This window comes from Phyllostomus hastatus, unplaced genomic scaffold, assembly GCF_019186645.2.
Source record: "Phyllostomus hastatus isolate PE091 unplaced genomic scaffold, TTU_PhHast_1.1 phas_scaffold_39, whole genome shotgun sequence".
Classification (NCBI taxonomy): Eukaryota; Metazoa; Chordata; class Mammalia; order Chiroptera; family Phyllostomidae; genus Phyllostomus; species Phyllostomus hastatus.
Genome location: NW_025334028.1, coordinates 5,473,384 through 5,485,888, shown reverse-complemented (window position 1 = coordinate 5,485,888; position 12,505 = coordinate 5,473,384). Strand labels below are relative to the sequence as shown.

The 12,505-nt window shown below is 41.7% G+C and overlaps 1 protein-coding gene across 16 annotated transcripts in view; it reads left to right on the top strand.

Moving 5' to 3' along the window:
- PARD3 (par-3 family cell polarity regulator) overlaps positions 1–12,505 on the top strand; it is a 686,648-nt gene that overhangs the window by 303,678 nt on the left and 370,465 nt on the right. The gene's annotated exons all lie outside the window — the stretch shown is intronic.

Below are 12,505 nucleotides of genomic sequence, written 5' to 3'. Positions count from 1 at the left end.
TGAAAGGCAAGGACCTACATCCCAGATTGCTCTATCCAGCAAAGCTTTCATTTAGAATGGAAGGGCAGATAAAGTGCTTCCCAGATAAGGCCAAGTTAAAGGAGTTCATCACCAAGCCCTTATTATATGAAATGTTAAAGGGACTTATCTAAGAAAAAGAAGATAAAAAACATGTATAGTAAAATGACAGCAAACTCACAATTATTAACAACCACACCTTAAACAAAAACAAACTAAGCAAACAACTAGAACAGGAACAGAGCCACAGAAATGGATATCACATGGAGGGTTAGCAACAGGGGAGTGGGAGGAGGAGGAGAGAGGGGAAAAAGTTTCGGAGAATAAGTAGCATAGATGGTAGGTAGAAAATAGACAGGGGGAGGGCAAGTACTAGTATGGGAAATGTAGAAGCTAAAGAACTTATGACACATGGACATGAACTTAAGGGGGAGAATGTAGGTGGGAGAGGGTATGCAGGGTGGAGGGGAATGAAGGGGGTTGTAATGGGACAACTGTAATAGCATAATCAATAAAATATATTTTAAAAAAGTGGAGTAAAGCAAATATGAAGAAAGAAAATGAGATGCATACATGTGCCAGTATTTGTACTTATTTACGAACAGGAGTTACAGCCAATGTGGAAATTGCATGCCCTCAGATCAGTAACATCAGGAATTACATGTAGCACATTGGCCACCATGGATTTTAAATAATGCTTTTTAGGTCATTACATCAAAATAGCCATGTGTGTAGGATAAGTGATGATAAATACTGTGTTTGGAGTAGAATCCTGTGTGTTTGTTTATTTTTTAAAAAATGTCTCCATAGGCACTGGGTTAAAGAATAGGAACTGTCAAACTCTGCCTTTGTTTACAACTTGGTTATCAAACCTCATTTGTTTTGCGGGAGTTGATTTATCATCCCTCCTCCTTGTCTCTGTCTCAGTTTCTATCTCTCTCCCTCTTGTTCTCAATTATTATTTAATGGGTGATTTGAAGATCAGGAAAGTACATTGACAATAGTCCTATTTACAAAACATTAATGGCTGTTATCTTCTTCTAAGCTTTTGCCTTGGCATTGCTTCCAAATTCATGCTCTGGTGTAGCCATCAGGAGGTACAAAACTCAGGCCCCAGAGAGGGGAATGGGTCTGCTGCTTCTATCAGCAATATGATTACTGATGATTTTAGCAAGCTTCATGTAATTAAAATGAGCCATAGTTATTAATTTCACTTTAGCCTCATAGTTTCAGTTACACATCCTGAAAATGTATTTTTGTTTTTTTTGTGGGGATTCTCTTTTGCTACAATTGAAGATTGAAATATACTGTGAATTTAAAATCTGAAAACCTCATTGGAATATTTGAAAGTATAGTATGTATAGAAGGGTAAAAGTGAAATTTATATGAATTGAATATTTTGTATTTTAGAATATGGCACAATTCCTAATGATTTTGTTAAAAAATGTGTTTGGAATTTTTGCATTGAAACAAAGTGAAAGCATAGCTGGATTTCGTATGTTAACATAGAAATATGAATTACTCCTGTAATGTTCATGAAATATTCTAAATATATCTCTGCAACATAGGAGTGTGAGCTTGCCAAGAAATCTGACCATCAGATAAATAGGAGTTTTGGAGAGAGAAAAGCCTTGGAGTTGCAGCTTAGCATGCCAGGAATAAGCTTCTCTCCCAAGGCATTGGTGGGTTCTGTGTGATTTTATTGAATTACAATTGGCTTGGGGGATGTTAGGAGGTGAGAGGACAGTTATTTTTCTATCAGTGGAAGAAATTTACTCCACACCCAGGGTACTGTTACCAGGGAGAAGTGAATTAATATGCATTTCTCAGCCTGGGTAGCTTTTGGCCCCTGATGATGTGGCAGTATATTTTTAGATGATAAGAAAAATTCCTGCTCAAGGCAGGAACATCTGTTTTTTTCTGGTAAGAAGAAAAGTTTCCCATCTAGCAGCAAAGCTGAGTGGGTCAGCCTCAAAGGTGGAGGAATAAAGTTAGGGGGAAAAATTGGTCAAATGCACATGGTACATTTTCAAAGATAGACCACATGGTAGGACACAAAACAAGCCTCAACAAATTCAAGAAAACTGAAATCATATCAAGCATTTTCTCAGACTACAAGGGCCCGAAACTGTTATGGAAAAGATGACTTAAACTGCTTTGGGGTTTGCAAAGGGGAGTTTTATTCATGCATGCAGACCCAGAGGAGACAGATTCCAAATTCTGGGCTCCAAGCTCAGGCTGGGGCTGCTTATATTCTTGTTACAAAGGCAGAAGGAGGAGGGGGAAAGAGTGCAGCTGCTGAAAGCGGGCATACAGAAGCAGAAAGCGGAGGTTAGCGTACGACCTTGAAATAACTGCTTATCTGGGAATGGCTGCTGTTCAGCTATGTCCTGCCACAGTCCCCCCTTTTGATGCTATAAGGTGCTTTTACCCCTTTAGCATCACCATATACTTGGCTATACAGCTGAGGTGCTGGGAGGGTTGCAACTGCTGATACTGGTGTTGGTACCGCTGGAGAGCTAACACTTTGGCAGCTGCCCTATGAGTCACCGTGGCCTCCAGGTGTTTGACCAAGTTCTAGAGGATGCAGGGTCCCATATGCCTGACACCTCTGGGTCTGATATCCTATGGTCCTGGATATCACTCCAGTCTGGTATACCTTCCCTCCCCATGTGCAGAGGGGATTGCTGTGGCCGAACGCAACCCGATGGCATGTCAGTGGAGGAGCTGAAAGCTGACCCTGGGAGATAGTGAGAGACTACTCTACCACTGAGCATAATCCTGTGTCCAGGGGTATTACATTTGCAGGCTGGGGCTGAGACAGGGGTCACATTTGTCAAGCGAAGCATACAATAAACCCAAAAGCAGAGACCAAAAAGAGATAAATTATTCCTAGGGCAATCTGCTCGACGGGATTCCATTCCGCAGAGGCCACAGTCACTAGTCCAATTCCCAATGCTTCTGTGAAGGTGCCAATCAAAGTCAGGTACCCTGTGGAACAATGGTCCATTCCTTGGTGTCTTCTCTACTGGTTGGCGGCCCCCGGAGCCTCAGCGTGGGTATTCTAGGTGCAGGCCTAGTCCCTGGGTTCTCAGGATCTGCTGCTGCTTTGGCCCGGCTGTATTAGACCCAAGGGGTGATTCCTGCAACTTTAAGGGCAGTTGGGGTGGTTAGTAATACCAAGTGTGGCCTGGTCCACACGGGTTGGAGTGGTTTTTTTTCCAATCTTTTACCCATACGCAACTTCCTGGTTTAAAGGAGTGTGCTGGCCCCCACCTCAGGGTGGGGGTCCCTGGCCCAAACCAGCCCCGTTTATTTTTCCTAATGTTTCCCCTAGCTTCTGAAGATATTTTGTCTGTCCTAATTCACCTTGCAACTGGAGTCCCCCTTTTTGTATACTGAGAATTGGGGGAGGTCTCCCAAAAACGACTCATATGGAGTATATCCTCAGGGGTTAGGGGCGTTTCTAACCCTAAGCAATGCTAGCAGCAGCAAGTCCATCCAGGGCAGTCCAGTTTCCTGGTAAAATTTAGCTAAGGTTTCTTTAAGAGTCCAGTTCATTCGCTCTACCTTCCCAGAACTCTGGGGTCAATAGGCAGTGTGTAGTTTCCACGATGTTCAGAAGCATGGCTGTTTCTTGTACTATTTGTGAGACAAAGGCTGGCCCATTGTCACTTCCAGTGGTCAGAGGCAATCCGTACTTTGGAATGACCTCTCTCAGGAGGGCTCGGGTGACCTCTTAGCTTTTCTCCATCTTGGTGGGGAAAGCCTCAACCCATCTAGAGAAGGTGCACATGATTACCAGGAGGTATTTTAACCCTTGGCTAGGCTTGACTTCAGTAAAATAATTCAGCCAGGTGCTTCAGCAGCGTGTACATTCCCTCCCAGCACCATTCCCGGGATGGGGCCACCAGGAGGAGGTTGTCCATGTACTGCAGAATGGTCAGGTCAAGCCCCCCTCAGTGAGGGGTTTCAGGTCTCCTGCTAGGGCTTCCCCAAATAAGGTTGGAGAGTTTTTTAACCTCTGAGGCAGTCTAGTCCAGGTCAATGGAGTCTTGACCTCAGTGTGCGTGTCTTCCCATTTGAAGGCGAAAACGTGTTGGCTAGAAGATGCCACAGGGAGCCAGTCTTCTCTGAGCTCCCATGCAGGCACTGTAACTTGGGGGACCTGCCTCCCAGTCACATCTTGGGCGGTGGGAGTCTTTTTTCATCTCCCTGGCCCAGAGCATGGCCACAGCTATTCAGCATATCTAAGTGACCAGCCGAAGGCTATAGGTATGTCAAATGACTATGCCATGGATTAGCTGTAAAGCAGTTGCTATACAAAATAGCCCTGCATGTTCTTGGTCCGTGTGTCCCTTCCCCCAGCTCACACCTGTAGGGGAAGGGGTGAAGACATCTTAAAATCTCCTGGACACCTTGAGTTCTGGACCCCACTCCAAATGCCTATTCAGGGTCCCCCCTCTTGGCTGCACCCTGTAACAATTCCTCCTTTCAGATATACCCCCACTTTAAATTCTTTTAAAGGACAATGGACGAAGGTCTCATCTTCTTGTAACTACTTCTGGCTGGACATGGACATCATCCTACCTACCTGTGGGTCAGGGGTGCCCTGAAAGGGAGGGGGCGTGCAGCACAGAGGGAGTCCCGCTCTGACCAGGAAGGACTCCCTGTCTTCCTTACAGAATCCTGGTCAGTTGGCTGTCATCAGGAAGTCGCAAGCTTGGTGTCCAAAGGCTGGCATTACTGGACTGTTGGCATCCTGGTCATATTCTGGAGATGACACATTTGGAAAGAGTTGGAAGGCACAATTAAATCATAACCACTAAACAGCAAAGTCAGGAACTTAAGTTAAGAATGGCTTATCTGGAGGAAGGTGTACAAGGCATGCTACACCTATCCAAAACTCTTGTGGCCCATTAAACTTCACTCAGGCTGAGGGGAATATATTAGGATTTCCCTCCTTTCTGATATCTGAACCCTTCCTGTCCAAGCCATCAAGACAGAAAAGGGAAAATCAGTTCTAAAGTGAAGCCCACAGATCGCCCGAATTGCTCACCAACCCAACCACTTAGTTCAGCCAAACCATTGAGTTTCAGGGGGCGATGATGAAAAATGGGCTCCTTAAGTGGCGCCTATATTGCAACCAATCACTCAGGTAATGAAGTCACAGGCATACGTCCTATGAAAACAGAAGAACACACAGGTTAATTCACACACTAGTCCCCAAACCAGTCTCTGTGCCTGTGAGACTGTCTTTTGGGAAGACGTTCAGTTGCAAGGTCCTTCCTGCAATGACATCTAGCAATAGCAATTTGACAGGTCCTCCGTACCTATAAATTGTACATCTTTGATGATATTACAAAACCAGTTTCAACTTTCAAATGAAAAGAAACTTTCAAAATAGTTAGCTGCGCCATCTGATGTCCAATACTGAGCATTATGATTTTCCTTGAACCACAGTTTTTCTCCTTAAGATCACCCTCACTGTTATTAAAGGGACTACTTTGAGTCCTACTTTTCATTTTGACTGTTCGTTTGCATAAACACACCAAGAGCAGCCTGGATCCCGTATGGTCTTTAAGTCTGCTTTGCTGGAACTCACACAGGGAACCTTTAGATTGACTTCCCAGTCCACCCCTCGGGGCACAGAAACAGAGCCACACATCCGCCATCTGGCTCCGCCTGTACTAGTTGTGTCACTCAAATCCTAGAGGCTTCCATTGTGCCTACAGGTTCCTTTTTGGCCATCTTTTATGAAAGCAACCTTCATTCCTTCCCTGGAAAGACTGCCATGAACCACACAACCAACCAAGGTACCAGGCTTTTTTCGTGGGCTTACACTAGCTTTGCAAGTCAATCCTAGTTCCTCAGGGTTTTCTGGTAACGACCAGAACCCATACATGCCCCCTTCAGGCGTGACATTCCATTCAAAGTCTTGGATAACAAAACCACTATTAACTACTGGTCTTATTGGTCTTATGCAAAGAAATCTTATGTTTTCACTCTACTTCAGAATGCCAAATTCTGGAGGGATCAGGTAGGGAGAAAAATACAAGCCTAAAGGAAAATCTTTTCCCTCCTGATATCCACTGGGCTTCTCAAAACCACTTCCAGACATTCTTCAACATTCACAGACCCTCTGTTCTTTCTTTCATACATCTTCTGATATCCACCAAGATTGCATCTCCATGCCTTATACCTTCAATTACTAACACCACATAATTTCTTCCTAAAACTTTTACTTTTCCATTTATTTTTACAGTTTCCCACAGACCTTCTTCATTTACATATCTTATACTTTATCATTTACTTTCCTACAGAGTGTAAAGTTTCAACCTTCCCTGGAATCCTCAATTTCCTTTTCAGAGCAGATACAGAGCAAAATCCAAAACACAGAGTTCCAGAACAATACACAGGTAGGGGCATTCTCTTGCACCAATGCGTCCATCGGTGCCTCGCAGAGACGTGCTCCTTCAGGCCCGGCCTTTTGGCAGAGACATGCTGCTTTGCCTCTGGCTGAAGCACTCATCAGCCCCAAATGACCCTTCCTGGGTCTCGAGTGGCAAAGGCATTCTCCCCAACCAGTTATAGGCGACCTTTCTTAGGTCTTACAGGTGACCTTAAACAGGTCTTCAAGTACAGAGGGTTTCTGATCAGAAACACCACCAGTGTAAGAAATTTGCTCTTTTCCCATAAAACCAGAAAACAAGTAGTTGAGGTTCCCTTTACTCCAGGTTTAAAACTTTCATATCCTTTACACATAATTTTACTCATCCAGATTTAACCATCATTCTCTTTTAATCCTGGTTCCTTTCCCAAACTGGGAAGGACTATACTTAAACTCGGTACTTAAACTCAGTATGTGGCAGCCAAAAGTCCCTGGCACCGCAGGTACCGTCCACTAAAAGTCCCTAGATTCTTAGGGACTTCCTGCAGTTTTCTGAAGCTCAGACCCTGCAAACACCCTATAGGTCAGATGCTCACCCTTGGACCTCAGTTCATGTCCTTCAGAACCAGAGCCATTCCCATCAGAACCAGTTATACAGAGAACTAGACTGATGCGGTGCCGACACAGCAGCAGCACACAGCCCATGATCTGAAGGGAACCCTTAGCCTGGCACCTTGCCCAGTTCCGAGATGGAGGGGTTCTCACATGACCCATCATCTCAGATGACAACAACCATGCATGCTCCACCCTCCACGGTGAGGCACTCATGGGGCTCGTCCTCCATTTTACCCAAAATGGTGGCGCACCCACATGGCTTGCTGTCCGATCTCCCACTTACATGCAATATAGTACTGTGGCAGAACCCCCTCCCCCACCATGATGAATTCTCCTGATCGGCACTGACAGACAAGGGAAGGGACTCTCAGGTTGCCCGCCTGGCCTATCCTCTAGTGAGGGACTCGGGTCTGTCTTGGCTAAGGCTGCCCAGGTAGAATTCTGGTTAAACTCCCAGCCATTATGCCGTATGACAGACCAAGGAACTTCAGGTTAGAGCTCACTCACACTCCATAGGCTTCCACCTATGGAGCAACAAACATAGTCATTCACACAAGCACACAGAGCTTATCACGTTCCCACCGCCCGAACTGTGGGAGCCCTGCCTGGGCCTTCCAGCCTGAGGGGTGATCAGTCCCTCCTTCCATCACAAGGGTGGGCCTGGTCTTGGGCACTGGTCCCTGGGGCACTTGCCAGATTAGCGCCTTCCCAGATCTCATCAGTTCGCACCCCACCAGCCCGGGTCGAAGAGCCGTCCAGGGGCTGAGCCCGAGGAACCTGGGATGTCCAGGACCCGAAATCACTGGGGCACGCACCTCCTTTTCACTGCCGGGCCCCACCAGCCGCCCCAAGGCCGCCTTCAGCAGAGGCAACAACCTGCTTGCGTGAGTCATTTCCCAGTCAGGGAACCAAGATGTTACAGAAAACATGACTCAAACTGCTTCGGGGTTTGCGAAGGGGAGTTTTATTCACGCATGCGGACCCAGGGGAGACAGATTCCAAATTCTGGGCTCCAAGCTCAGGCTGGGGCTGCTTATATTCTTGTTACAAAGGCAGAAGGAGGAGAGGGAAGGAGTGCAGCTGCTGAAAGCGGGCATACAGAAGCAGAAAGCGGGGCCTTAGCATACGACCTTGAGATAACTGCTTATCTGGGAATGGCTGCTGTTCAGCTATGTCTTGTCACAAAACTAAAAACCAACCTCAAGGAAAATAGTCAAAAACACTCAAAATCATGGAGATTGAATAGCATGCTATTAAACAATGAATGTATTAAGAATGAGATCAAGGAAGACATCAAAATTTCTGGAAACAAATGAAAATGAACACCAACAGCCCAAAACTTATGGGACACAGCAAATACAGTCCCAAGAGGGAAGTTCATAGCAATACAGGCCCACCTAAAAAAGATAGAAACGTTTCACGCAAACATCCTAACCCTACATCTACAAGAACTCGAGGAACAAAAACAAAGATAGCCCAGAGAAAGTAAAAGGAAGGAAATAACCAAGATCAGAGCAGAATTAAATGACATAGAGACTAAAAGCACAATTCTAAGGATCAATAAATCCAGGAGCTGGTTCTTTGAAAAGATAAACGAAATTGACAAACTTTAAGCAGACTGACTTATCAAGGGAAAAAGAGAGAGGACCCAAATAAACACAGTCAAAAATGAAAGAGGAGAGATTACAACTGATACTCCAGAAATACAAAGGATTGTAAGAAATTACTATGAGGAACTACATGCCAAGAAATTTGAAAACCTAGGTGAAATGGACACATTTCTAGAAAAATGTAATCTTTAGGAATTTTTGCATATTGGTACTACTGAGAAACTTTTATAAGTCTAAAGGGAAAGATTTGTTTTACTTTGAAGTTTACCAGTATACAAATTGGAGGCATTAATTTTTTTACAGAATGAAACTGATTTAAAAACCACAACCTGCAATTTATTATAAATACAGCTCCAACTTGTTTTAAAAATATTAATGGCAAAAAAATGTGTTGGTTTGGTTTTCTGTTGTTTAGTTTGTGAAATGTAGGTTTTGTAAATACATTTAACCTACAACTTTTGACTTTTTAAAAATAGTTGACTCAAATTTGATTCATGCAAGGTGTAGCTTAGCCTTACATAGGCATAGTGAAGACTAGCATTTAAAAAAATCATTTACACTATAATAAATGTTTCCAGATTAAAAACAGAACATATTGTATACATCTCAGTTAGAAACAGTTAATATCAAACCATGTATTGTGAAGTAGATATTAGGCATATCAAGGCATAGATATTAAAGTTATGATGTTGAGTGATGCACTCATATCGTACATATAGGATCATAGCTTTATAGGACTTTACTGTCTGTATGTACTTGGTCCAAATGTCAGACAGAATTGTCAGTAAGATCATGGCTGAGAGGCTGGTAATACGTGTATCATATTGTCAACAAAATAATGTATATTTTGCATAGTGATTAATAATATATTTTAAAAATTCTTCACTTACCTGAAAATGACTGAAGATTATTGCAATTTACTTTTCACATGTCACAAATAAATTAATATATGAATTCATTATTGATTTTACTATACCAATGCTGAATTAGCAAAGCATTTTTGTTATGAGAATTAATGTCAATTTTATTATTCTTTTCAATCAACTTCCCAGAATTGATTCTAAGAATATGAAACTGGAGAGTTCTTCAGGTGGAGTTCAACCACAGGACAGACCTTTCGATGGGCACCTGTTGCATTTCTGTGACTATCCTGTGGTGGCCTGCTGCATGAATCCCATGCCTTGATTGATGTAACTGAAACTGTTCCACACTGCTTTTTAGACTTCATTGGAGATAATCACATTTTCCACAGACATTCAATTGAAATAGGCACACACCAGTGGTATACATCTGTTAGTGTAGATCTAAAAATTCTGTTACTGCATTTTCACTGAAGTTTATGTTTATGTTTTTTAAGGCATTCCCTTATCAATTTTTTAAACAACTCATTGAAGTGTTCTTTTAAAGTGTTGGTATTCTGAAACCATGTGAAAATGGAAAATATATTCAAGAAAAGCCCTTTGCGCTGGCCACTGAGGCAAGTGCTTGAGTGCAAAGGTGAATGCTGATGTTCTGCCTGGGTTTCACTGTAATTGTAGAAATAGCAATTTAACAAATTAACTAAATTATAAGTTAGAAATATAATTAGAAATAAAATTAGAATATAGTGTGGTAACAAAAAGTATGACGTTATTAGTTCTATTGATAATCAGGGAATGCTTCTTAGAGAAAGTAGCCTCTGAAATGGAGGTTGAAAAATGTTTGTTTTACAGAAGAAATGTTTTTGGGGTTTTCTAGGCTCAGAAAGATGATGAGTGGAGGTGAAGAGACACATGGCACACCAAGCACACTTGTCTGCAGTCTCCTCTGGTCACCACCCATAGTGGTTGTCCCAGATGTGATGTGATCTAACATATATTTAGAAAAGTAGTCTGCAGACAGTGGCATAGAACACTGTAGGAGAGGTAAGGCTGAGCCAGTGTCCACGTAGAAGGCTGTTGCAATTTCAGAAGAAAGACACGTTGATCCTGATGGCCAAGTAAAAAATCTTGACAAAGAGCAGCGATTACCAAGACCTTGCAGCTATGTGGTTAGAGAGGCAGGAAGTTATTGAAGAGGAATATGAATATTTCTCATAAGGGTACGAGAATTAATAGATGAGTTTCATTTTGAGTCTATTGATTTTCAGGTATCTTTGGGACAACCTGTTGTCAAATTTGGATCATGAATTCAGGAAAATTTAGGGTTGGTGACTTGTGCCTCAAAGTTGTTTGGCAGGAGGCTTTGATATGTTCTTGAGCTTGTCTGGGGAGACACTAGTAAACAGATTATACAGAGTCAAAATTAGAGCCATTTATGGGAAGAGGAATATTGACAGAAATCTAAAAGGAATCACAGGGAGTACCAGTAGCATGCTAGATTCTCTACACCAAGGAAAGTGAGAGGTTGGTGATATCTAGTCCCTTCATTGTAAAGACATTCTCTTTGCAAGTGGTATTTTGTCACTATGCAAACACTCAGTTCAGTATTAACCTTTTACTTAAACATTTTAACATTCATTGATTATCTTTGCCTGAATGAATTATTTCATTAGGAGTTGAAAATGGTGATTTTATTTATTATTCTACTATTACTACTGGGCATTTTTTGAAAAGACAATCTTCCCCTAATTTACTGACACTTAGATTCTCTGAAATACAGTTTCTATTAAGTCAGAATATATTTTTAATGCTTTGTGTTTTATTATTTCCAAAGTAAAAAGTTGGTGTTATAATCGCCTTAGAGGAAGAAAATGAATAGAATTGCCAGCCTCCCAGCCAGTGGTCGTTAGCTCCAAGGTCCTTGACATAAAAATTCTACTTGTGTCTTCTGTTCATGGACACTTAAAGTTCTGTCTTTAGTAAGATTATCCACTTTTTATGACTTACTTGAATTTCTTGTCAATACATTTATGGGCCCTCATGTGAAACATATGGTTTTGCTTTGTTCTTAAGTTATCTCGCTCAAATTTTAAGGAGAGGCTCTTAGTATTTGGGGATACATGAGCTTTAGTTGTTTCATTTGCTTTACTCTTTCTTTAGACATTGTCCGCATCCTCTGTTTATTTTACTATTTCCACATTTCCGTGAACACGGTCAGTCCCTCGTCTCTGGCCTGGAGGTGCATCTGAATCTTATCAGCATCTCTCTTCCCTCGTGGTTATCTCCCCTCACAGTTTCTTCAGCTGCACTGACCAGAAATGTACTGTTTTCTAGCAAAAAGTACTTGCCACTATTGTTTAATTCTACTATTGAGTTTTAAAAGTTTATTTTCTGTAGGTTAATTAAAAAACTTAAAACATTCCATGCTAAAGTTTATACTGGTAAATATGTGTAAATTTTCTATACATATATAATTTTTTTCATACATCACAGCATATATCCAAGACTTTCAAGTCATTTTTAAGTTTTATTCTCTGATGGAACTCATGAGTGGGAAAAAAAAACACTATCCTGGTCTGTTGCTAAGGCCTATACAATGCAAGCCTATTGTATTACACTTTTCTGTTTCTATGTTTATATTCACTGCTCATGGTTTAATATTGAACAATAAGATTTGATCCTGTATATAAGATGTACAGACAGCTTACCCTTAATAAAGTTACTAAGAAGAATGTTTTGCTACTTATCTTGAAGTGGGGCATTAATATAAGTGAATTGAAGCCAGGTTAACATTTTTCATTTGTTCTTGTAGGAAATATTTATTTAGATTTAGTTATTGAAATGTTTGAGTTCCCCTTTTTATCCTAGCCTTCTCATTTATTTTTAGAACGTTAAGTTTTAAAGGAAAGGAAAGTTGTTTAGGCTGTTATTTAAAAGGAACATCCAATAGCATGTGGTTGCTCTAGGACATTTTAAATAAATATTTACTAAGGTTTTTATGTAAAGATATC